Genomic DNA, 26,440 nt, shown 5'->3' on the forward strand with positions numbered 1-26,440 from the left:
CAGACAACAGCAAGAAGCTGGTGTAGGGTGAAGGTTAATCATCCACTTTATGATCAAATATCCATTCAAGAACTAAATAAATTATAAAAATTTTAACTGAATTCTCGAGCACCGCATTTGCTCAGAACTAAGTCAGGACAGCCACAAGCTTTTACCAGAATCAAAGTCCCACCAATGGAGAATTTCGGTCAATCGGAGGCTGGCAGCACTATGGAACAGCAGCACCACTGGGAAGGTAGGGGATGCCGCTGCTAAAGCTGATCCCAGGTCACCGGTGAGTATCAGCAAGATGGGGACTGAGGGAACAAGGGGTAGGAGGGTCAGCAGCAAGAGCAGGTGGGTGGCCTTTCTCAATGTCCAGTCCCTCGAACAGGCAATAAATGCGTTTGAAGAAAGGACTCTCCTCAGAGCCCACAAGCAGCCTGCGCAGGTTTTCTTGATATGTAGCGCACGTGGCCAAACCTTTGTTCAGAGACAGCCTGAGACCCTGAATTCAGCTTTAAATCAAGTGCTTTGTATTGCCTCACAGCTTTTTGGCAGCATGCCATTCAGAAACAGGCTCATGATATCTTCTTCATATCATGGATTCTGATCTGATGATGTAAAGGTTTCAGTCTCCATCTTACTGGGGCCACTTTCACTATGACACACTGAGGAAAGCATGCAACAGCTTATAATTAAAAAAAAGGTTAAAACCAGGAGCTATAATACACATCTTTTGAATGTTTCAGTACCACATTACTCATGTCTAGTCTCTGTGTTACAGGGGCGTACACAATGAACATCTCATCGGCACATACAAATATATAAATCATGAGCAGCTGTAAGCCAATCTGCCCTTGAACTACTCTGCCTTTCAATAAAATCATGACTAATCCGATTGTAACCTCAAATGCACATTCTCACTTACCCAGAGTACCTCGTAACCCTATGCTTGACAAGAATATATCCACCTCTGCCTTAAAACTATTCAAGGAATCTACTTGTATTGCCTTTCAGGAACAGAGCTCCAAAGATCCTCAGAGATAAGGAAATGCTAAATCGCTGTTTTACAGAAGTGACCTTAATTTTTAAACAGTGAGCCCTAATTCTAGATTGTCCCATAAGAGTAGCATCTAACTTGTCAAAGCCCCTCAGGATCCTACGTGCTTCATTAAGTTGCCTCTGATTCTTCTAAACTCCAGCAGATACAGGCCTAACTTGTCCAAGTTTTCCTCATATGACAGATATTAGTCTGTTAAACTTTCTCTAAATTACATTAGTTGTTAAATAAGGTACCCAAGTACGTTGCACAATATTCCACATGCAGTCTTACCAATGTCCTGTGTTTGTATTTAATTCCCTTGCAAGAAATGATAACATTTCATTCACTTTCCTAATTACTTGCGGTACCTGCATGCTAACCTTTTGCAGTACTGTTAGGGTTAGGGTTACTCTGCTTCATTTGTTTGACATAGCTCTTAGGGCTAAAAGGGATCAATAGGCTAAGAGGAAGAGGAGGAAACTGATACTGTCTTGCATGATATGTCACAATCATATTGAATGGGGAAGCAGGTTTGAAGGGCCAAATGGCCCACTCCTCTTCTTTTCTATGTTTCTATCTCAAACTCTTCAATCTCAAACTTCCTCACCAGATAGAAAAAAAATGCTTCTTTCCATCTTTCCTGCCAAAAATGGATCATGTCACATTCTCCTACGTTATGTTCCATTTTCTCCACCTTCTTCCACATACTAATATCTTTTTGTAACCTTATCATAAAGTCATAGAGTCATACAGCACAGAAACAGATTCAACCAGTCCACATCGGCCATGTTCCCAAACTAAACTAGTCCCACTAGCCTGCGCTTGGCCCATATCTGTCTAAGCCTTACCTATTCCCCCAAGTTTTGACCCCCCCCCCCCCCAAGGAAAAGATCCTTGTCATTCACCTTGTCTATGTCCCTCATGATTTGATAAAATTCAATAAGGTCACCCCTTAACCTCCTATACTCCAGTGGGAAAAGTCCCAAGTCTTTCCAGTCTATTTTTAGAACTCAAACCATCCACTCCCAGCAACATCCTTCACAACATACTTTCCTACCTGTCTTTGCGCTATCCTCAGATGTGGCTACCATACCTTCCATCTAGGTTATTTGTCTAAGTTGTGAACAGTTAAGTTCCCAGCACTGATCCATGTGCCATTGTTACACCTTCCTAATCAGAAAAAGCCCCAATTTAGAATTAATTAGGTTTTATAGTCACTTCTACTCAAGTACAGGGATACAGTAATTCACACAAACTCTCTGCTTCCTGTTAACCAGTTTATTATCTATCCATGTCAATATGCTACCCTCTATGCATTGAATACCCTGCAGAAGGTTAAAAAGTCCATCATTGCATCTACAGTGATTCATGAGGGCAGATCAGATTGAGAAGGACAATTAGAGATCACTAGAGCATTGGTGGAGTTCCCAGCCGTCAACTCACTAGAGTAGGAGGCAATTAAATTCTATTGAAGGAATGTGGGTGAACCTACTATTCCCAGATCGAGGATATCCTTTCACTCAGTCAATCTTCACAAGTATAGTTAACTTATTAATGGGACAATACCTCCTAGCACTATGACTAAGTGAGGATCCCAGTTAGTGGACTACTACGAAAAGTTCAGTCCCACGAGCCCTTCCCCACACACCCATCACCATCGCAGCCCCTCATCCCAGTATCCCCAATCTCATTGCATCACAAACAATTGAAGAAGTCAGATAACCAATTAATTCTGGTGTAAGAAGCAAACATATTTTACTTACAGTGCCAAGATTCTGTTCAGCAACAAATATCGCCAGAGTCTACAAATCACACCACTTCTTAAATCGAAATATGTTTCCTGAGATCAGTTGAGTATGATATCTAACTTAACTGCACTTCAAAAGGCACGTCCTCCTATGCATCAATAGTTACTGATTAATGTGGGACTGTTAATAGTTGATGAGGTTCTGGATTAGTGGTGCTGGAGAAGCACAGCAGTTCAGGCAGCATCCAACGAGCAGTAAAATCGACGTTTTGGGCAAAAGCCCTTCATCAGGAATAAAGGCAGAGAGCCTGAAGGGTGGAGAGATAAGCTAGAGGAGGGTGGGGGTGGGGAGAAAGCAGCATAGAGCACAATAGGTGAGTGGGGGAGGGGATGAAGGTGATAGGTCAGGGAGGAGGGTGGAGTGGATAGGTGGAAAAGAAGATAGGCAGGTAGGACAAGTCATGGGGACAGTGCTGAGCTGGAAGTTTGGAACTAGGGTGAGGCGGGGGAAGGGGAAATTAGGAAACTATTGAAGTCCACATTGATGCCCTGGGGTTGAAGTGTTCCGAGGCGGAAGATGAGGCGTTCTTCCTCCAGGCGTCTGGTGGTGAGGGAGCGGCGGTGAAGGAGGCCCAGGATCTCCGTGTCCTCGGCAGAGTGGGAGGGGGAGTTGAAATGTTGGGCCGCGGGGCAATGTGGTTGATTGGTACGGGTGTCCCGGAGATGTTCCCTAAAGCGCTCTGCTAGGAGGCGTCCGGTCACCCCAATGTAGAGGAGACCGCATCGGGAGCAACGCATACAATAAATGATATTGGTGAATGTGCAGGTAAAACTTTGATGGATGTGGAAGGCTCCTTTAGGGCCTTCGATGGAGGTGAGGGAGGTGGTGATCCCACTGTCATCATTCCTGGCCCCCAGAACCCTGAGGGGAACACTACCCCTGCTCATGACTCCACCCCCATTCCCCCCACCACCACACCCACTCCAGTTACCAGCTTTGCCCACCTCCAACACACTGCATCCACCTGGATACCTCGCATTGGCCTATTACCTGCCCTCGACCTCTTCATTTCCAACTGCCACCGGGACATTAACCGCCTCAATGGTCTACCTCCCTCCCCCACTCCAACTTCTCACCCTCACAATGCCCAGCCCTCCAATCCCGACCTCACCAACAAGCCAACAGATAAAGGGGACGCAGTGATCGTCTGGCACACTAACCTCTACACTGCTGAAGCCAAACACCAACTCGAGGACACCTCTTCCTACCGCCCCCTCGACCATGACCCCGCACCCCATCACCAAACCATCATCTCCCAGACCATACAGAACCTCATCACCTCAGGATATCTCCCACCCACAGCTTCCAACCTCATAGTCCGGGAACCCCGCACTGCCCGATTCTACCTCCTTCCCAAAATCCACAAGCCTGACCACCCTGGCCGACCCATTGTCTCAGCATGCTCCTGCCCCACTGAACTCATTTCTACCTACCTCGACACTGTCCTATCCCCCCTAGTCCAGGAACTCCCCACATACGTTCGAGACACCACCCACGCCCGCCACCTCCTCCAATATTTCCGTTTCCCCGGCCCCCAACGCCTCATCTCCACCATGGATATCCAATCCCTCTACAACTCCATCCACCATGACCAGGGTCTCCAAGCCTTCAGTTTTTTTCCTCTCCCAATGTCCCCAACAGTACCCTTCCACCAACACACTCATTTGTTTGGCTGAACTGGTCCTCACCCTTAACAATTTCTCCTTCGAATCCTCCCACTTCCTCCAGATCAAAGGGGTAGCCATGGGCACACGTATGAGCCCCAGCTATGCCTGTCTCTTTGTTGGCTTTGTAGAACAGTTGATCTTCCGTAATTACACTGGCACCACTCCCAATCTCTTCCTCCTTTACATTGATGACTGCATTGGCACCACCTCATATGCTCCCGCGGGGAGGTTGAGCAATTCATCAACTTCACCAACACATTCCACCCTGACCTTAAATTTATCTCGACCATCTCTGACACCTCCCTCCCCATCTCCATTAATGATGACCGACTTGACACTGACATTTTTTACAAACCCACCGACACCCACAGCTACCAGGATTACACCTCTTCCCACCCTACCTCTTGCAAAAATGCCATCCTGTATTCCCAATTCCTGCACCTCCACCGTATCTGCTCCCAGGAGAATCAGTTCTACCATAGAACACACCAGATGGCCTCCTTCTTTAGAGACCGCAATTTCCCTTCACACGTGGTTAAAGATGCCCTCCAATGCACCTCGTCCACATCCCGCACCTCCGCCCTCAGACCCCACCGCTCCAACTGTAACAAGGAAGATTGCCCCTGGTGCTCACCTTCCACCCTACCAACCTTCACATAAACCAAATCATCCGCCAACATTTTCGCCACCTCCAAAACAGACCCCACCTCTTTCCGCCTTCTGCAAAGACCGTTCCCTCCGTGACTACCTGGTCAGGTCCACGCCCCCCTCCAACCCACCCTCCAATCCTGGCACCTTCCCCTGACACCGCAGAAATTGCAAAATCTGCACCCACACCTCCTCCCTCACCTCCATCCAAGGCCCTAAAGGAGCCTTCCACATCCAAAGTTTTACCTGCACATCCACCAATATCATTTATTGTATCCGTTGCTCCCGATGCGGTCTCTTCTACATTGGGGAGACTGGATGCCTCCTAGCAGAGCGCTTTAGGGACACCTGCACCAATCAACCACACCACCCTGTGGCCCAACATTTCAACTCCCCCTTCCCATCTGCTGAGGACATGGAGGTCCTGGGCCTCCTTCACCGCCGCTCCCTCACCACCAGACGCCTGGAGGAAGAATGCCTCATCTTCCGCCTCGGAACACTTCAACCCCAGGGCATCAATGTGGACTTCAATAGTTTCCTCATTTCCCCTTCCCCCACCTCAGCACTGTCCCTATGACTTGTCCTACCTGCCTATCTTCTTTTTCACCTATCCACTCCACCCTCCTCCTTGACCTATCACCTTAATCCCTTCCCCCACTCACCTTTTGTACTCTATGCTACTTTCTCCCCACCGCCACCATCTTCTAGCTTATCTCTCCACCCTTCAGGCTCTCTGCCTTTATTCCTGATGAAGGGCTTTTGCCCAAAACGTTGATTTTACTGCTCCTCGGATGCTGCCTGAACTGCTGTGCTCTTCCAGCACCACTAATCCAGAATCTGGTTTCCAGCATCTGCAGTCATTGTTTTTACCTTTTAACTAGTTGACGAGGTCATACTGCTGCCTGGGTTTGGAGAAGGAGGTTGTAACCATCAGCATGGGGCTGTTGTGATTGGAAGATTTCATCGAACAGTTTGTTTATTCTTCAAGACCTTTAATGAAAGGGCCTTTTCTATCAGTGCTTGTCCTGTAATCTGTGAAATGAAGGAGAAATGAATTTCTCCGCATCATGGGGACTTTCAACAGTTGGCAGCTAATACAACATCTGGTGACCGAATACCACAAATCAACAATCTGCCTCGATCCAGTTCAGCAACGTGACCCCAATTCTCCACAATTCACCCTTAACACAACCAAAGAAGAAACTTGTGACAGGGCGACAATCAGACTCTGTGTGGCTGCTCAGGGCCGGAACGGATCTCGAAATTTGTCCTTGGGGCATCATGATCAGCACGAGTGGGACAGAAATGAAAAGGCAGTAAAGACACTCAAAATAAATCACTTTTGCCTGAAGTTAACAACATTCTGAGGTCTTATAGTCATCACCCTTAACTTTTTCCTTTGAATTGATGGGAATACAAGTAGTAATTGAAACACATCACTTGTCTCAAAGGTCAGTTAGGGTCTCTGATACTCTAGACAAACACGAGGAATGTACTAAGTGTTACAGCAAGATGAAGTGGCATTATTACAAAAGGCTAGAAAGTCACATTCGAGGCGTAGTTAGCACTTTTACAAATTTAAGAATAGGTTGAGTAACCGGAGATTAGGAGTAGAATTGTTGTGGAATGAGAGCTCGTGGCTTGAATATACCAGATCTTTTTATTTTGCCAACCATGATGGAAATGCAGGTATTCTGGGGAAAGATGTGGAACAAATTTTCCAGAAGGAGTAGATTTGGTAAAGGAATAGTGAGACTAAGAGTGGATCAATCACGGCAGTCTCTTTGATTGTTATTTATGTGGAAGTACGCACTCACGCAGACCCTCTCTCATACACGTTGTCTCTCAAAAACACACACTTACGCCCATGCGCACATCCCCTCATACCCCCTGGATGGGGAGGACGATGGACAAGTCAAGAGGGCGGTGCCGAGTAGGAGGCTTGGGACTAGGATAAGGGGAAATGAGGAAACTGGTAAAATCCACATTAATCCCGTCGGGGTTGAAGGGTCACAAGGCAAAAGATGAGGTGTTCTTCCTCCAGGCGTTGGGTGGTTAGGGTTTGGCAATGGAGGTGGCCCAGGCCCTGCATGTTCTTGGTGGAGTGGGAGGGGGAGTTGAAGTTCAGCCATGGGGCAGTGGGGTTGGTTGGTGCGGGTGTCCCAGAGATGTTCCCTGAAATGATCCGCAAGTTGGTGTTCTGTCTCCCCAGTATAGAGGAGACCATGTCGGATGTAATGGATACAGTAGAGGACATTTGTGGAGGTACAGGTAAATTTCTGTCAGATGTGGAAGGATCCTTTTGGACCTTGGATGGAGCTGAGGGGAAATGTGTGGGTGCAAGTTTTGCACTTCCCGCAGTGGCAGGGGAAGGTGCTGGCAGTGAGATGAGGGCTGGTGGGGGGGGGGGGGGGGGGGGCATATACTTAACAAGAGAGTCGCAGAGGGAAAGGCCTGGGAGTGGTGTGAGGGCTAGTGGGGGGGGGGGGGCATGGGTCTAACAAGGGAGTCACAGAGGGAATGACCTTCCCCTACCACTGCAGAAATGCAAAACCTGCACCCACATGTCCACCCTCACCTCCATCCAAAGCCCCAAAGGATCCTTCCATATCCGACAGAAATTTGCCTGTACTTCCACAAATGTCATCAATTGTATCTGTTGCAGTGTGGTTGCTTCTACCTGAGGGAGACAGGATGCCAACTTGCAGATCATTTCAGAGAACATCTCTGGGATACCCATACCGACCAACCCCACCACCTCACGGCTGAAAACTTCAACTTCCTCTCCCACTCCACCTTGCAGGTCCTGGGCCTCCTCCATTGCCAAATCCTAACCACCCGACGCCTGGAGGAAGAATGCCTCATCTTCTGCCATGGGACCCTGCAACCACATGGCATCAATATGGATTTCATCAGTTTCTTCACTTCCACTCCCCCCACATTATCTTAGTCCCAAGCCTCCAACTCAACACCACCCTCTTGACCTGTCCATCGTCTTTCCATCTCTACGCTCTACCCTCCTCTCTGACCGAACACCATCTTCCCCACCTTCATCTACCTATTGCATTCTCAGCTACCTTTCCCCCAGTTCCACTCCCCTCCCATTTATTTCTCAGCTCCCCCACCCCCCCAACCCCAACCCCGGCCCACAAGCTTCATTTTTGATGAAGAGCTTATGCCCAAAATGTCAATTCTCTGCTCCACGGATGCTGCCTGACCTGCTGTGCTTTGCCAGCACCACACTTGACTTTGATCTCTAGCATCTGCATCTCTAAATTTCTCTTTGAAACAGAACCAGTTTGACTCAAGATTGAAATACAGACTCTAACCTCACACCTTTAGTGCATTGCCTGAGCTGAGATGTCAGTTTATTTTATGAAATCTTAAGTTATCTCAGGAATGTGACTTAAAAGAAGTTCTGGGATTTACATATTAATGAATCAATACCTGCAACCCATTCTAAAAGATGAAAAGACTTAATAGCAACCTAGATTTGTTCAATATATCATACCAGTTGCTTGACACTATGATTTTGTGCTATAAATTCTGGGTCTTCTGTTCCTGCCCTACTAGTTACCTGAAGAAGGAGCAGCACTTTGAAAGCTAGTGTTTACAAATAAACCTGTTGGATTAAAACCTGGTATTGTGCGATTTTTATCTTTAATTGCTGGAAGAGATCCAAGAGCAGATAACAGAGACTCTGAGTGTGAATCCTTTCTCTGAATATACAACTTGTGCAGTGTAACCAAAAAGATATAACAGAAGCCCTTCAGCCCAGGGTAGAACAGTAGAATATGTTGGATGATTGGAGACCAGTTAGTCTAACACCAGTTAATGCATAAAGTTTCATTGGAAACCAATGTGAATTACACCTGAGAATCAAAGCAAATCATTTCTAGCCAAATGCATCACTTCTTGAATTGGTAACTGATTGGATAGTGTTGGCTGTTGGTACTGGCCAGACTAGACCCCTCAAGAATATATTAAAAGAATATCCTATAAATCACTATAAATGCCGGAGGAAAGATCACAGAAGCGCTTCACAGGAGGCTCCCAAGCACTGAGGATGTCACCCAGACAGGGGACGAAATGTCTGCAACACAAATTCCCAGCTCGGCGAACAGAACCACAACAAGGATATCCTAGATCCTAATATTTTCTTAAAGTAAATGTCAGGTGCTGTGTCTGAGATGCAATTTGATTGGTCATATTACTAATGTTAAGCAAAACATAATTTATTCAAACACTATTTTGATATACAACAAAAGAACGGACTTGGAATAACTCTATTGGAAAACTTAACAGAATAGTAGATACAGTAACTATTACTAACGGTTCCAGTAACATCCCCTAAACATCCCCTTGGCAAAAGGCAACTTCAGAAAACAGATTGTCTCACACGTAACCCAGCAGCCGAGGAAGACAAACCCCAGCTTTTGGTTGTAATTGAGAGATGGAACAATAGCTCCCACTTCTTCAAGACCCCAACTACTGCTGAAAACTAAAACTAAGGTTTCCTGATTCGGTGGGTGGGAGCTTAACCACACCCATTCAGGCTGCCTTTATTATTCCAGCTTAAAGAAAACAGTATCTTCTCATTGCTGCTCTTCACCTGTCCCCCAATCTCACTCTCTAAAAATAATGAGGATAAAACACACCAGATTTTGTCACATTTGTGCCACACGACATTTAACACATTTTCCCTAAGGATTTTTATTTAGGTATTACAAGAGGTTAATCATGAAAGAAAATGGAACAGTGTGGATAGAAGGCAAGCTGAAAAGACTGAGTTAGAATGGTTTTTGCTTCAACTCGGGAAGAGTTGGAATTGATGTACCCAATGGGAAAAATTGGATCTACTCTTACACCAGCTATATCTTGGAAATTTGGCTGCTTCAAATTCTCCCTACTGCATAAAATTGGCAGGGTTGACAAATAGTCAGGCAAATTACTAAAGAATTCAAGAAGATGTGGGTAGTTTGGATCATTAATCAAACAGGGAAGAGATGCGGTTTAATGTGGAGAAGCAGATGGTTATATAATCTAGGTTAAAAGATAAAGAAAAGGTTAAAAATCGCATAACACCAGATTATAGTCCAACAGGTTTATTTGGAAGTATAAACTTTTGGAGTGTTGCTCCTTCACCAGGTAGATAGTGGGGCAGGATCATAGGACACAGAATTTATAGCAAAAGATCATAGTGTTATACAATTGATGCGATATATTGAACCTAGATTGCTGTTAAGTCTTTCATCTTTTAAATTGCGTTGCAGGTTTTGATTCACTAATATGTAAATCCCAGAACTTCCTGCAAGTCACATTCCCGTGATAACTTAAGATTTTATAAAAATGACTGATATCGCACCTCAGACAATGCATCCAATGACGAGCTTATGGTTGAAACGTCGATTCGTCTGCTCTTTGGATGCTGCCTGACCTGCTGTACTTTTCCAGCATCACACTCTTCGACAATGCATTAAAGGTGTGAGGTTAGAGCCTGTGTGTATTCCAATCTTGAGTCAGACTGGTTCTATTTCCAAAGTAGGAATTTATAAAATGTCACATGGTCTGCTTTTGGAACAAAATAGAATACATCTGCAAATACAGTTCTGTAAATGCAAACATAACTTGGTGTTGTGTGAGTTTTTTTTAAACTTTGCACACCCCAGTCCAACACTGGCACCTCTACATCATTGCTAATGAAATGGGAAGGTAATGAACAATGTGAATGAACACACAGACAGTGTATCTAATTCCAATTACAAAAAAAAATTAAAATGCCCAACACCATACATTGTGGAGTTTATGAAAATGGGCACCAAATACAAAAGCAAAGAAAAATTTTATTACAACTTAAGTTAGGTCCTTACAGTAATATGTGCTATCTTAAAACTACATGGTGGGAACAGCAGAAACCCAGATGTACAGAGTTCGTGCTAAAGGCTTGAGATAGAATTGAGACAAATCTTTTCTAGGAAACCAGACAAACATTTTGAAAAACTGAACAAAAGATTTCAAACAACTAAATCATCCAGGTTTGAAATTGGAACTTTGAGTCATACTAAAGAAACAGCTATCAGGGAAATAGAAGGTCAACTTGAGTTTAAAAGCACATAGTAACCAGAGATAACAACCTACCAAGAATAAAACATCTACACAAGGTGCTAATGACAACACGTACAACTGGATAGTGTCATGCAGGCAGGGTAAGATATGCACTATTTCATGTGCCGATAGGAAGATAATACATTGAAATACTAGACGTGAGAAACAAAGCTCACTGACAAATAATTTTAGTCCAAATCAAACTCCGAAGCAGTCTTCAACACTTACACACATTTTCCACATAGATAACAGATTACAGTTAAATGGTATTGAATAACCACTCACTCAATTAAGCAACTGGAACAGTCCAGGTAACCACAGTAAAAGTACGTAAGTTACATTCAGGGGCTGCTTGAACCCTGTGTATGATAGAGTGAATAACTGTAACAAGCCTGAGTAAATATATATAAGCCCAAAACAATCCCTACTCAGAGTCTTGTGAGCTCAGCAAGGGCTGACTGGAGGTTTGACTCTCTCGTGAATGTTAAATAAACCATTTGAATTTGAAACTCAGCATTGATTACTTTTCTCGATCTCCACTACAAAAAAGTGAAGTCTATGCCAGCACAGGCCACATGACATCCTTCATCTACGTTTAAAGTAAAATTCAATCCTTTAAACCAGCCATTCTCAACAGGGGCCATATGGCCCCCTTAGGAGCCCTGGCACATGTGAAGGGGACCACAGACTGAAAACTGTGAAGAGGGGAGCCCCAAGGGTTTCTGGGGGCTCGGGAAACTGAACCGATGAAATACCCAAGCCTAACCTGGAGCCCGATATCATGAAACATGCAGAAAAGCACCAAGCTCAAAGACCACATTAGGCCTGATAAATGTTAAATTTCATAGCTTTTTTTAAAAAGTTTTGTCAACTATGTCGGAATAGACGATAGACAATAGCTGCAGGCGTAGGCCATTCAGCCCTTCGAGCCTGCACCGCCATTCAATATGATCATGGCTGATCATTCCTAATTTGTATCCTCATCCTGTGGAATGTTCAAGTTTTCTTGGCTTTCGATAATAAATGATTTTCTGTCTATCTGGTTGTGTTCCATCCTGTTCGAAAGGAGGCCCCTATAACCTGAGAAGAACTCCTGAGGGGGCGTGGCGAAAAAACAGTCGAGAATCACTGATTTATACTAAAGGATAGTGCTAAAACACAATTATCTTATGAACCTACAAATGTAACAGTGTTTCTACCTCTTAATAAAGTTTATTGACATTTGAATAACAAAGTGCTTGATTGCAATTATTGAGTCAAACAAAACATAACACCAAAGTTAGCTAAATCAACACAGAGAAGGAAGAGAACTTTTTCCATCTACATGTCAGCTAAATCAAAGAGTGTGAATCCGGAACTTGTGAATCAAATTTATAGGTACTTGGGTATGGCTTACGAAATTGAGGATTCGGACTCTCACAAGGCAGAATCATAGCATGATAGATCCAAGACAGTATTGACAATTGTCACGATACTTTGGCTTTAAAAGATGTGTTTTAGTTTGGTCTCTTTTAGGGGGAGAAACTGGGGGATGGGTATCGAGCAGTCTATGAGAAGATAAACAATGTGTGAGACCTTGGGTTTTTGTTCCCCCAAGTCCAAACATTAGAAACTCTGACACATCTCGGATTTGTAGCAAGCTTTTCAGCAGGTATTGCTGGAGTCTCAGCACTGAATCACTCCCTGCTGCTCCACACTCTCCGAATTGTCTTCTGATGTCCTTTTCTCCTGGAATGAAGAACTGCACCTGTTTCTGAATTTGCCTTTTTGCGAAGCAGTGTTTGTGGAATGTTAATGTATTGGAACAGTTTATTACGAACAGTTACTGTATCTATTATTCTGTTAATTCTATTTGAAAACTTAAGTTACTCCAAGTTCTTCTTTCTTTTGCTGTATTTTAACTACAGTGTCTGAATAGATAGTGATTTACTTAATGTCAAGTAGTTTGATAAATTATATTGAATTTGGAATACATTTACCTTTAAAATAAGAAAAAGTTAGGGACTAGATGACCTTCCTACAATATTTTGACAGGGTCTGGTCTGGTCCATAAAACAATCATGGAGTTAATGGACTGAGTTACAACAGGTGTGCTCCCAGAGGGAGTGGCAGGTATTGAGCAGTCTATGAGAAGGTAAACAATGTGTGAGACCTTGGGTATTTTTTTCCCAAGTTCGAACAATAGAAGTTCCGACAGATCTAAGATTTTTAGTTAGCTTTTCAGCAGTTGTTGTGGGGGTCTCAGCAGAGTTGGAAGGCATAGGGGTATTGCAATAATTTTCAAGTCTTGAAATGGAGCCAAAGAGGGTACGCAGTTGTACTAAGTAATGAAACAAAGATTGATGGACGAAGTGGTTTTGCTTCTTCAACAATTCAGTTGGTATAGGCAAACAACTCCAATGGCATGTGTGGGCTAGGGGGACCAGGCACAGAATTTACAAAACCTCTCTTTTTCCCTCTCTGAATGAATCAGGCAAAGATCTTCATGGAAACAGCCTGTTGCCAAGACAACAAAACAAGACAAACCAAATAGTTGTGAAAATAGCCTCAGTGCAAGGTACACAAAGAGGAATATAGGAATTACTGGATCAAAACAATCCATCTAGTTCCCTACTACCATCCTGGCAGTCACATTAAATCAGGAATAATGGGTTCGATAATGATTTGGATCAAACCATTGCATTACATTGGCTGAACCCAGAAACTGCCACGTGTTAGGACTTTAAACAGAAATGTATATCAAATAGTACAGGAAGCACCAGGCAGGGTAGAGGTTTCATGGTTTGTGGGGCTTAGGAAGTAAGAGCAGGCCATTTGGCCTTTTGAGCCAACTCAGTCATTCACCTAACTCATAGCTGATTTTCCGCCACAACACCATTTTCCCACACTATCCCTTCTTTTTTAGTTCATTTATTCATTATAGGAAATGGATATCACTGGCTGGGCAAAAATTTATTGCTCATCCCTGGTTGCCCTAAAGAAGGTGGTGTTAGCGTTCTCGGTGTAGGTAGACCCACAATGCTCTTAGGGAGGGAATTCCATGATTTTCTCTCAGTGACACAGAAGCAACGGCAAAATATTTCCAAATCTGGATGGCGAGTGACTAGAAGGGAAAGTTAGAGATGGTCGCGTTACCAATTATCCTTGGTCCTTGTCTTTCTAAAATGATAGTTGCCTTGCATTTGGAAGGTATCACCTAGGAAGCTTTGGCGAGTTGTTTTGTAGATGGTTTACAATGAGCTACTGAGTGTTGGTGGTAGAGACAGTGTTTGTGGACTTAGCGTCAAGAGTGTTGCTTTAGTCTGGTAAATGATAACCTTCAGAATGTTGATTGTGGGAGATTGGCTAATGGTAATGCAATGATAACAGTTAGGTTCTCTCTTGCTGGAGATAGTCATTACCTTGCATTTGTGTGGCACAAATGTGACTTGCAACTTGTCAGCCTAAGCCTGGATTGTCCAGGTCTTGCTGAATATGGGTAAGGACCGCTTCAGTCTCTTATAAGTCATGAAAGCGCTGAACATTGTGCATTAGTGAACATCCCCACTTCTGATTCTGACCTTAAAATGGCCTGCAGTGGACAAGTGTATAGAGCTGGGGCAGGTAGTGGGCAGCAACTTCAAGGTTTGCATTAGCCTTCTGGATGAAAAAAAATGTTTTTGCAATACCATCTACCTCTAATTTTAACGTTCTGACTGACTCATGTTGAAGAAAGCATTTTATCCTGTACTCTGAAGTTTATACATAATTGAACACGTTTCTATTTCCACAGAATTCCCTTTGAATTTAATTTCAGTACCATAGACTTCCCCACCTCTGCACTTCCTTCTTCAAGCAAAACAGTTTGTTGCACTGTTTAAATCACCTTCGTATCCCCATGACCTCTGTCCTTATCTTATTCTGTGCCAAATATACTCAATGCGATTTCAAAGATCAAAACTTCATTTTTCCAGCAGCCATTTTGCAAATTTCCCACTTTAAGAATAGCTTCACCAACTTTAATCCCCACATCCTCCTTCAATATTTACTGGTAATGAAGAATGACTGTTATCCTGTCAGCAAAGGTGGGGCGGAGCCACTGATTATTCTGGGGACCCCAATATGTAACACAGTACTCATAATTGATATAAAGTTTCCTGTTATGCTTCCTGGTAAAGGCTAGAGGTTAAATGCTGGCTAGTTAGAGTCAAAGCATATAATTTTTCAGTCGAGGTATATTTCCATTCATTCCATTCAGCTTTGAAGAAAAGTCCTACTGGAGTCAAAAAGTTAATTCTGTTTCGCTCTCCATTGATGCTGCCAGACCTGCTGAGTTTCTCCATTATTCTGTATTTGTTCCTGGAATACTGTGAACAGTTCTGGTTCCCCCAATCAAAGGAAAGGTATACTCCCATTGGAGGCAGTTGAGAAGACTATCTGGATTGATTCAGGTTAAGGTTAAGGTTATGGAGGGATCTTCTAAAGGTAAGAGGATGAGTAGGTTGGGCTTGAACTCACCTTATTGAAATACAAGTTACTAAAAGGGCTCGACGCAGTTGTTGGGGGGGTGGGGAGAGTGGAATGAGAGATGGTTGTTTCCTCTTGTGGAAGATTTTAGGTCTACAGAGCATAATCCCAGAGTAAAAAGCAGCCGATTTAAGACAGAAGCTAATGAATCTGTGGAAATCTTTTTGAACCACGGGGGGGCTGTAGCATCTGCCATGATTGAATGGCAGAGTGGACTCGGTGGGCCGAATGGCCTTACTTCCACTCCTATGTCTTATGGTCTTATTAACTATATACAAGTTAGGGATACAGATTTGTCATCAGTGAGGGAATCAAGGCTTATGGAGACAAGACAGGAAAATAAAGTTGAGGATTATCAGAACAGTCGAGATCTCATTGAATAGTGGAGCAGACTAGACTGGCCAAACTGCCTACTTCTGCTCCAACATCTTACAGTCTGTGGGTCTATGTCAGCTGGAAAATTATCTCCAATTCAAGATATAATGTTATCGGAGTCTAAATTCCACTAGTTACTGTTGTGAGACTTGAGCCCAGGTTCCCCAAAGCCTCAACCTGAGCATCCACATTACTAAGAGAAAGTGAGGTCTGCAGATGCTGGAGATCAGAGTTGAGGGCGTGTTGTTGGAAAAGCATAGCAGGTCAGGCAGCATCCGGGGAGCAGGAGAATCAATGTTTCGGGCCGGAGCCCTTCATCAGGAATGAGCCCTAACCCTAACCCTATCCATCCTCTCTCATGCTTGATGAAGGGCTCTGGCCCGAAACAAGATTCTCCTGCTCCTCGGATGCTGCCTGACAGGCTGTGTTCCTCCACATTACTAGTTCAGTAACATTCCCATTATGGCACCATCTCACCCTGTTAACATAAACCATGAACATCAGTGGTCACAGCTTTAATCATCGTGAAAGGTCATGTGCTAACGCGTATGACTCAGAATGGAGATTCATTACCCCTTATTTCCGTCTTGAAACCATCTTGCTATTCATTTGGTCTATTGCCAAGTGACATATGGTAGGGGTCAGTGCTTGGATCCTAGCTGCTCATGTTAAACATTGATGATGTGGATGAGGGGACCAAATGTAATGTCTCCAAATTTGCTGGCAACTCAAAGCTTGGTGGAAGGTTGAGGTGTGAGGTGGAGGATGATGAGATGTGTCAGTCTGATTTGGATAGGCAGAGTGAATGGGCAAATGCAGTACAATGTGGAGAAATGTGAGGTTATCCACTTTGGTAGCAGAAACAGAACTTGGATTAATATCTGAATGGTAACAGATGGGATAAGGGGGAAGATTAAGTGAGACCTGGATGCCCTTGTACAGCAGTTGCTGAAAGTAAGCATATAGGTGCCACAGGTAGTAAAGAAAGCAAATGGAATATTAGCCTTCATAGCAAGAGGATTTAAGTCCAGGAGCAGGGGTGTCTTACTGTAATTGTACTGGGTCTTGGTGAGACACCTGGAGTAGAGTGAGCAGTTCCGGTCTTTTTATCTGTGGAAGGATATTCTTGCTAAGGAGGGAGTGCAGAGGTTTATGAGACTGATTCCTGAGATGGCAGGACTGACAACTGAAGAGCGACTGAATCAATTAGGATTGTATTCAGGGGTGACCATATAGAAACTCAAAATCACGATTCCTGATGAAGGGCTTATGCCCGAAACGTCGAATTTCCTATTCCTTGGATGCTGCCTGACCTGCTGTGCTTTAACCAGCAACACATTTTCAACTGTGATCTCCAGCACCTGCAGACCTCATTTTTTACCCTCAAAATCACGAGGGGCATGCATAGGGTGAATAGTCTTTTCCCCAGGGTGGGGAGGCCAAACCTAGAGAGCATAGGTTTAAGGTGAGAAGGGAAAAGGTTTAAAAGGGACCTGGGGGCAACTATTTTTACTTAGAGGGTGGTGCAAGTACGGAATGAGCTGCCAGAGGAAGAGGTGGGAGCTGGTACAATTTCAGAATTTAAATGCACCTGGACGGGTTGAGAGAGATATGGGCCAAATGCTAGCAAATGGGACATGATTAATTTAGGATATCTGGTCGGTAGGGACAGGTTGGGCTGAAGGGTCTGTTTCCATGCTGTATAATTCTATGACTATGTATTCATTGGAGTTTAGAAGAAATTAGGGAAATTCTCATGGAAACCTATAATATTCCAACAGGATTAGACAAACAAAATGCTGGAAGGATGTTCCCTATGACTAGGTAATCCAGAACCAGAGTTCACAGTCTAAGGATACACGGAAGGCCTTTTAGGACTGAGATGAGGAGAAATTTCTTCACCTAGCTAGTGGTGAGCTTATGGAAGTATTTGTGACCAAAAGTAGTTTAAGTCAAAACATTGAATGTTTTTAAGGAGTTAGATATCGTTCTTACGGCTAAAGGGATCAAAGGACAAAGGAAAAAACACGAACGGGAGACTGAGTTGGATGATCAGGCATGATCATATTGAATAGCAGACTGGTTTGAAGGGGTGAACAGCCTACTCCTACACATAGTTTCTAGGTTTTAAACTTGTGTAATAGTTAGAATAGCTGATCAGATGAGATTTAAGGAAAGAGGAAACTTTTCTTTAAATTGAACAAAAAGCATGCCAGTTCAGGCATAGGTTAAAAATTTCTTCCTTGTGGTTTAAAAAAAATGTCAAGCCTGCTGTCGAGAGAGATAAGGAAGGATGGGCGTAGTGTGTGGCTGAGATAAAAACCGTTGAACAAACAAGCCATTAAAAACTTCGAGGGAAACACAGATCAAACCATGTGTTATGCATAACATTAATTTATCTGCAAAGAGAAAACACTTCAGCAGCTGCAGAAAAGAATTGGAAGAGATTACATATTTTCATAAACAATTTAGTATATATTAGAGTTATTGAGTCATGGAGTCTGACAGCACGGAGACCAGCTCTTTGGCCCAAGCTGGTCCATGCTAACTTCATTTTCCTGCACTGGCCCATATCCTTCTTAACCTTTCATATCCATGTAGGAGTCCAAATGCCTTTTAAATATTATTCATGCACCCACCTCAACCGGCAGCTCATTCCAAATGCGTACCACCCTCTGTGAAAAAAAGTTCCTCTCAGGTTCTCTTTTATTCTTTCTCCTCTAACCTTAATCTGATGCCCTTCAGTCCTCGATTCCCCAACCCTGGGAAAATGACTGAGTGTATTCACCCTATTCGTGCCTCCCTCATGAGATTATACACTTCTAAAAAAAACCTCAGTCTCCTATATTCTAAAGAAAAGTCCTAGCTTGTCCAACCTCCCCCGAAAACTCAGACCATCGAGTCCTGATAACATATTTGTAATATTTTTCTGCATTCTTTCCAGTTTAATAACATCCTTCCTATAGCAAGTTGACCAAAACTGAACACGTGCAGGCTCACCAACATCCTGTATAACTGCAACATAACTTTTGAATTTCTATACTCAGTGCCCTGACTGATGAAGGCCAATGTGCCAAAAACCTTCTTCCCTGGCCTGTCTACCTGTGACTCCATTTTCAGATAACCATGAACCTAAAATCCAAGGTCTCTCTGTTCCACTACACTCCTTAAGGCCCGACCATTCATCAAGAAACTCCTACCTTGACTTGACTTTCCAAAAATTTATCTATATGAAGCTCCATTTGCCATTTCTCAGCCCACTTCCCCAGTTGGTCGAGATCCTGCTGCAATTTCTGATAACCTTCCATGATACCACCTACTAATATTAATAATTTAGTACATATTTAGTCATTTAATTAATAGATCAAGTAAAGAAATAAACAGGAAGGATACTTCTTTTGCCGCATAACATCAACTAATCTGAGGTCACAAAGGGACTAGAGAAATATAAACTTTTTTTTGCAATTGTCTCCAAAAAAGGCAATGTAGCATTTTCCCAGATGGCCACTCCTGATTCCCAGGTGCGATGGTTGTTTCTTCAAAGTTTGTGAGAAGATTTGTAGCTCGGGTGCTCGTTGTTGTGGTTCTCCCAGCTTGGCGAACAAAACCACAACGATGGTTATTTCTATCACTATGTGGTACTGGCTAAGGGTTGCCTGAGGTCGTTTGCTGCCACTGATCCTGGTTTAATTTGGGCCTATCAGGGGATACACCACTGTAGATTATCTGCAGGAGAGGCACTGTTGAAAAATGTGTTGCTGGAAAAGCGCAGCAGGTCAGGCAGCATCCAAGGTGCAGGAGAATCGACATTTCGGGCATGAGCCCTTCTTCAGGGATGAGGAAGGTGTGCCAAGCGGGCTAAGATAAAAGGTAGGGAGGAGGGACTTGGGGGAGGGGTGTTGGGAATGCGATAAGTGGAAGGAGGTTAAGGTGAGGCTGATAGGCGGGAGATGGGGTGGGGGCGGAGGGGTCGGGAAGACGATTGCAGGTCAAGGAGGCCTGGCTGACCTGCTGCGCTTTTCCAGCAACACATTTTTCAACAGTGCCTCTCCTGCAGATAATCTACAGTGGTGTATCCCCTGATATTAATTAGTAGAGGGTTGGGACTGAGATAAGGAGAGGCACTGTTCACAGATAACAAGGAGGCTTTTTTTGCATGATAGCAAGTAGTACAATGGCATTAATTAGGAGAATCTTGACGAGGGATACACCTGGTCCCTCCAAAAGCTTGACTATAACTCCCTTTCCGTTCCTATGTTGGTTGTGACTTGAGTAGAATGGGTGGACCTACATCCGTACATGGGTACGGATCTCTGTTGGAATCTTATACAAGAGAGAGCTTATGTACTTAATCCCCAACCCACTGAGAAATCCAGAGAATGGGCATTTTACTGGTGCGTAGAAAGTGAGGACCGCAGATTCTCTCTGATGCTCCAATCTCTGAATTTTTCAAAATCAAACATTAAGATAATGTAACAACAACTACTCTTACGTTAAAAAAGAAAACTCCTGCCTTAACACAGTGTAGAGACCCTTCTCAAATCATTTCACAGAAGCATGACCCAGCAACAATCGACAGGGAATTTGATAAGGACAGAGAAACAAAGAAGCAGACTTCAAGGAGTATCTAAAAGGAGGAAGGAAATTTAGAAAGACTTTAGTGAGAGAGTAAGAGTTTAGGGCCTTAGTAGCAAAGTCACAGCTTTGATGGGACAGTAATTACAGTAGAAGATATGAGAGAAGCCAGATACCAAAAGCAGAAATGAAATGTCTAGCTCATCAGGAATTGATACATAACTTTAAGATAAATCCTCTGTCACATTTCCTCCAACATAGCTCCTTCTCCTCACCGCTCAAAAAAAAAACAGGTTTCCACTTTCTCATCTCTCTCTTGGACTTGGTATGGTTTTTGTAACTGCTCTCGGAAACAGAAATCACTGGATTAGATTAGATTAGATTACTTACAGTGTGGAAACAGGCCCTTCGGCCCAACAAGTCCACACCGACCCGCCAAAGCGCGACCCACCCATACCCCTACATTTACCCCTTACCTAACACTACGGGCAATTTAGCATGGCCAATTCACCTGACCCGCACATCTTTGTGACTGTGGGAGGAAACCGGAGCACCCGGAGGAAACCCACGCAGACACGAGGAGAACGTGCAAACTCCACACAGTCAGTCCTGAGTCGGGAATTGAACCTGGGTCTCAGGCGCTGTGAGGCAGCAGTGATTCTTCTGCACTCTGCCACCTTAAGCCAATAACATGTCTCTGGAATTTCGTACTTGAAAGCGATTTCTCAGGGAAACCATTTATAATGCCACTTCCATAAACGGTGCTTCAACCACCAGCTCTGCCTCTGTATTCACACTTAATAATAAATGAATAAGCTGTTAATTAATGAGCCTAATTTTAGTCCATATTCACATATTCTCTTTGACTTTTAAGTTCACTGAAAGCTTATCCTGCGACAACAAACGCAAAGTGCTAGATAAACTCAGCAGGTTTGGTAGTTTCTGTGGAAGGGGAAACAGTGTCAACAGTGAATCCAGGATAACTCTTCTTCAGAGCATCCGAGGTTGTGATGAAGAGTCATGTCGGACTTGAAATGATATTGAACCATTAACCATTCTGTAATGAAATCATGGTCAATAAACACAGCCAGTCAGACAGTATCCAAGGGATGAGGTAAAAACAATGACTGCAGATGCTGGAAACCAGATTCTGGATTAGTGGTGCTGGAAGAGCACAGCAGATCAGGCAGCATCCAAGGAGCAGTAAAGTCGACGTTTTGGGCAAAAGCCCTTCATCAGGAATAAAGGCAGAGAGCCTGAAGCATGGAGAGATAAGCTCGAGGAGGGTGAAGGTGGGGAGAAAGTAGTATAGAGTACAATGGGTGAGTGGGGGAGGGGATGGAGGTATCCAAGGAATGCCGAGGCCAGGCTGGGAGGTCCTGTCTCACATGTCTCCATGTCAATTTTCTTTACACAGAATGTTCATGTGTGGAGTGAACTTCCAGAGGAAGTGGTGCATGCAGGTCCAACGACAACATTTGAAAAAAGCATTTTGAGAAGTACATAAACAATATTTGGAGGGATATAGGCCCAGTGCAGGCAGGTTGGACTAGCTTAGTTTGGGAATATGTTCAGCTTGGACTGAAAGGTCTATTTCTGTGCTGTATAACTCTATTACTGTATGTCACCAGTCTCTATTCAAAAATCAACTTTAAAGAGTGCAGACAGACAAAAACTGTGTCTATTATTACTATGGATATGCTTTTGTGGGTGGCACGGTGGCACAGTGGTTAGCACTGCTGCCTCACAGCACCAGAGACCCGGGTTCAATTCCCACCTCAGGCGACCGACTGTGTGGAGTCTCCCCGTGTCTGCGTGGATTTCCTCCGGGTGCTCCGGTTTCCTTCCACAGTCCAAATATGTGCGGCCCAGGTGAATTGGGCATGCTAAATTGCCCGTAGTGTTAGGTAAGGAGTAAATGTAGGGGGATGGGTGGGTTGCGCTTCAGCGGGTCAGTGTGAGCCATTTGGGCCGAAGGGCCTGTTTCCACACTAAGTAATCGAATCTAAAATATGGATTGGCAATGAATTCTTTGTTGAATGCATTAATTTGTGGCTTCTAACTCCACTTGCCATGGTCTTTATCATTTAGTTCCCTGTGTTATTATAGGCAAAGATTACACTTACAGTACATCAAATCCAGTTATCCAAAAGTTAGCTATGTGCTAGTGAGCCCATGCAAGGAGTGATTATGAAGGCAAATAGAATGTTGTCTAAAGTTTGGGAGAAGATTTGTAGCTCGGGTGCTCGTTGTTGTGGTTCTGTTCGCCGAGCTGGGAATTTGTGATGCAGACGTTTCGTCCCCTGTCTAAGTGAAAAAATTAAGCTGCAAATGAGACAATTGAAAGTAGAAGATAAAGAAAGGGAAAGAATGTTTGAAAGGTTGTAGCTAGAAGAAAAAGAAAGTGGAAGGCCCTAGCAGGAGAGAGGGAAAAAGAGAGAATTTGAACTTCAGAACGTGGCAATTAGACAGGAAAGGTGCTCGAAAGGAGGGGGCTGAAGGGAGACGATAGGTCTAGTGAGGATGAACAAATCCTGGTGGGGATCTATTTAAAACTGTCCAAGCATTTGATGAGAAGGATGTAGAAGCCTTTTTCATCTCATTTGAGTAAGTGGCTAAACAAATATAGCGGCCAGAGACCACGTGGGTTTTGTTGATCCTTCCGTGAAAGACTAAAGATTACTAAGTCATCTATATAGGCAGCACAATTAGTCAACCTTTCAAAGGTTTATGAACGAACTATTGAAAGTGTCTGCAGTACTGTCAAAGGTGGTGTCAAGAGAACATGAAGTAGTGAAAAAGGCTATTTCAAGTGCCTATGAATTGATACCAGAAGCATATTGACAACAGTTTGGAAATGTAAGTAACAGCCTTACAAAATGTTAATGCTTACATTACAAACAATGCAGAGACGATTGTGTATACTAATCACAATCCTTTGACATTTCTGGAAAGATTTAAGGTCAAGAATACCAGATTATTTCATTGGAGACAAGCCTTTAATTTATAGATTATACACGTTGCGGGTCATCAGACTTACTTTGGATGCTTTATCACTAATTTAAAAGAAAATGTTTATATAAGATAGAAACAGTAGTGTTCAATGTTGTATATAAATAGATTTAGAATAAAATGTGTAACTCTAGATTAATGATTTATGGATCTAGTAACATAATAGAATTAAAGTTGCAAAAGAAAAAAATGAATCATCTTTTCATAATGATGATTCTTTATTTTCTTAAGGGGTAAGTGTTGCGAAGTTGAGTAAAGAACAATTGTAGATTAGGAGGCAGGAAGTGAGAAGTTAAAATTGTAAAATGCTAGGGGGAGGGGAAGCATTGTGCGGTGCTTTTTCTGTGCTTAGAAATTTAAAACACAGGTACATAGAGCACCCAAAGTGAAATATTTGTATCAAAAGGCCAAACAGTCAGCAGCCCAAGCAACAGCTTTTACCATGACAACAGGTTTTTAAATTCAGCCAATCAATTTGAACCAGGCTCTTAGATACAAAAGAGTAAAAAAAGTGAGGTCTGCAGATGCTGGAGATCCGAGCTGAAAATGTATTGCTGGTTAAAGCACAGCAGGTCAGGCAGCATCCAAGGAACAGGAAATTCAACGTTTCGGGCCAGAGCCTGATGAAGGGCTCTGGCTCGAAACGTCGAATTTCCTGTTCCTTGGATGCTGCCTGACCTGCTGTGTCTTAGATACAAAATCCTATTAAATTTATAACTGATGGTTTTGACAACATAGGACCAATCCCATTGTAAAAGATATTGATATATGTCATCAAGGGTATAAAAGGGAGAGTTGGACACAGACCCCAGAGCAAGCTGCAATCTACTAGAGCTAACGGCCCTCAGCTCTCGAGAGAGAATCGCTGGCTCTCACTGCCTCACTAATGTCTCTGAGAAAGCACCATCTAAATAATGATGGTTCCAATGACAGAGAAGGCATTCCTAACAGAAGAAACAATGAGAAGGCATGGAACATTCCAAAAGGCACATAACTTGGCTGCAATTTCAAAAGACGCTTTTTATGAATGGGACTTCTATTTCATGGAACAGCATACCATTAGAATCTTGTTTTATTCAGGAGTAGTTAGTAGTTAGAAAAAAATTTATTCAGTTTGTTAATAGTTTTGTTAAGTTGCTCACTGTCAAAGTAAGATCAACAAATTGTTACTTCTTGATTTTAAAGTGATGTCAGTGGTTTATTTTATTTATCCACTAAAAGTTGATGAGAAGCAGGTCACAACTCTTTTCACACTCTTTTTATGGATAATAGGGCAAGGCACTCCTCTTTGGGTGTTTCAGTTTTAGTTAAGAGCGGAGGATCAAGTCCGCATTATAAAACTCACTCATCAAGTTATGAACTCACATTATGACAATGTACACTCAAGATCTCTTCCAAGGTGCACAAACTCAACATGTACATTTCTACTTCACCTACCGCCTCATCTCATGCTTTGACAAATCTTCGATTCTTCCCAACAGTTGTGAAAGATTACAATCCCCAGTTAAACCAACAACCCTCTGGATATTTCTTCCCTTTTTGTTTCCCTCTGATCGCATTCCCTTCTCTCCCAACCATCACTCTAATTTCACCACCAACTCTAACCTTCTCTTCTCCAACCCTGAATGATTAGTCCTCAGCAACTGTTTCAGTTTCGACTTCTGATGGCCTCTTCTTAATAATTTTCAGTTTGACATAACATTTGAGGGCAGCACGGTGGCACAGTGGTTAGCACTGCTGCCTCACAGCGCCTGAGACCCGGGTTCAATTCTCGACTCAGGCGACTGACTGTGTGGAGTTTGCACATTCTCCCCGTGTCTGCATGGGTTTCCTCCGGGTGCTCCGGTTTCCTCCCACAGTCCAAAGATGTGCGGGTCAGGTGAATTGGCCATGCTAAATTGCCCTTAGTGTTAGGTAAGGGGTAAATGTAGGGGTATGGGTGAGTTGCGCTTCGGCGGGTCGGTGTGGACTTGTTGGGCCGAAGGGCCTGCTTCCACACTGTAAGTAATCTAATCTAATAGAGCCCTTCCTCCAGCACATTTACCAACACAACCAGGCCTGTTGTTTGCAGCCAAGCATTTTCTGTTTTTAAAAATCACCAATCTGCATTTGCATTCCAGCAAGATCTCCATTTGCAATTTGTCTTCTTTTCAAACCCTCCTAATCTTCTTCCTCTCCAACTCCTGACAACGCTCCAAAATTGCTGCATTTTTCCAATTCTGTTTTTTGCTATCCCTCGTGACGTTCCACTCTGCAATAGGCAACTATACGTCCAGCTGCTAGGCCTCAAGCTCTGTAATTGATCACTGAGAACACGCAAATATCACACTCATCCTTTAACAGATGCTTCTAAAAACACCTCCTTTTGGTCAACCTTCTGCTCATCTGTCCTTTTGTAAAATTCTGTTGGAAAACCATTGCTGTGAGGTGACTTGGCTTCCTTCATGAAGGTATTATATCAGCGCAAGTCAACATTATTATTGTTGTTGTTGTTGTACTTGGCTGTAAAGCACTTTTAGGCCTTCCCAAGGCTGCGATATAAATGCAGGCCTTTATTCCTTGATACAGATGGGTTCAATTAGACCTGTTTCTAGAAAACAAAGGGAACACGTGATCTGGCACCAAGTCAAGTTGGTGGGATTCAACTGATCATAAAAGGGACAAACGGTTAACACGAACAATTACTTTCTGTTGAGATAATTTATACTTAGCAATCTCTC

General features: G+C 43.4%; 1 protein-coding gene across 3 annotated transcripts in view; it reads right to left on the reverse strand.

The window, feature by feature from the left end:
* st3gal4 (ST3 beta-galactoside alpha-2,3-sialyltransferase 4) overlaps positions 1-26,440 on the reverse strand; it is a 122,569-nt gene that overhangs the window by 60,886 nt on the left and 35,243 nt on the right. For 2 of the 3 annotated variants that reach the window (XM_060846656.1, XM_060846657.1), the window contains exon 2: positions 6,018-6,179. The exons of the other annotated variant lie outside the window; for it this stretch is intronic. The gene's annotated coding sequence lies outside the window, so the exon portion shown is untranslated. The remainder of the gene's footprint in view (positions 1-6,017; positions 6,180-26,440) is intronic. 3 annotated transcript variants of the gene reach the window in all.

The sequence above is a fragment of the Hemiscyllium ocellatum genome, chromosome 29 (genome assembly GCF_020745735.1).
Source record: "Hemiscyllium ocellatum isolate sHemOce1 chromosome 29, sHemOce1.pat.X.cur, whole genome shotgun sequence".
Lineage (NCBI taxonomy): Eukaryota > Metazoa > Chordata > Chondrichthyes > Orectolobiformes > Hemiscylliidae > Hemiscyllium > Hemiscyllium ocellatum.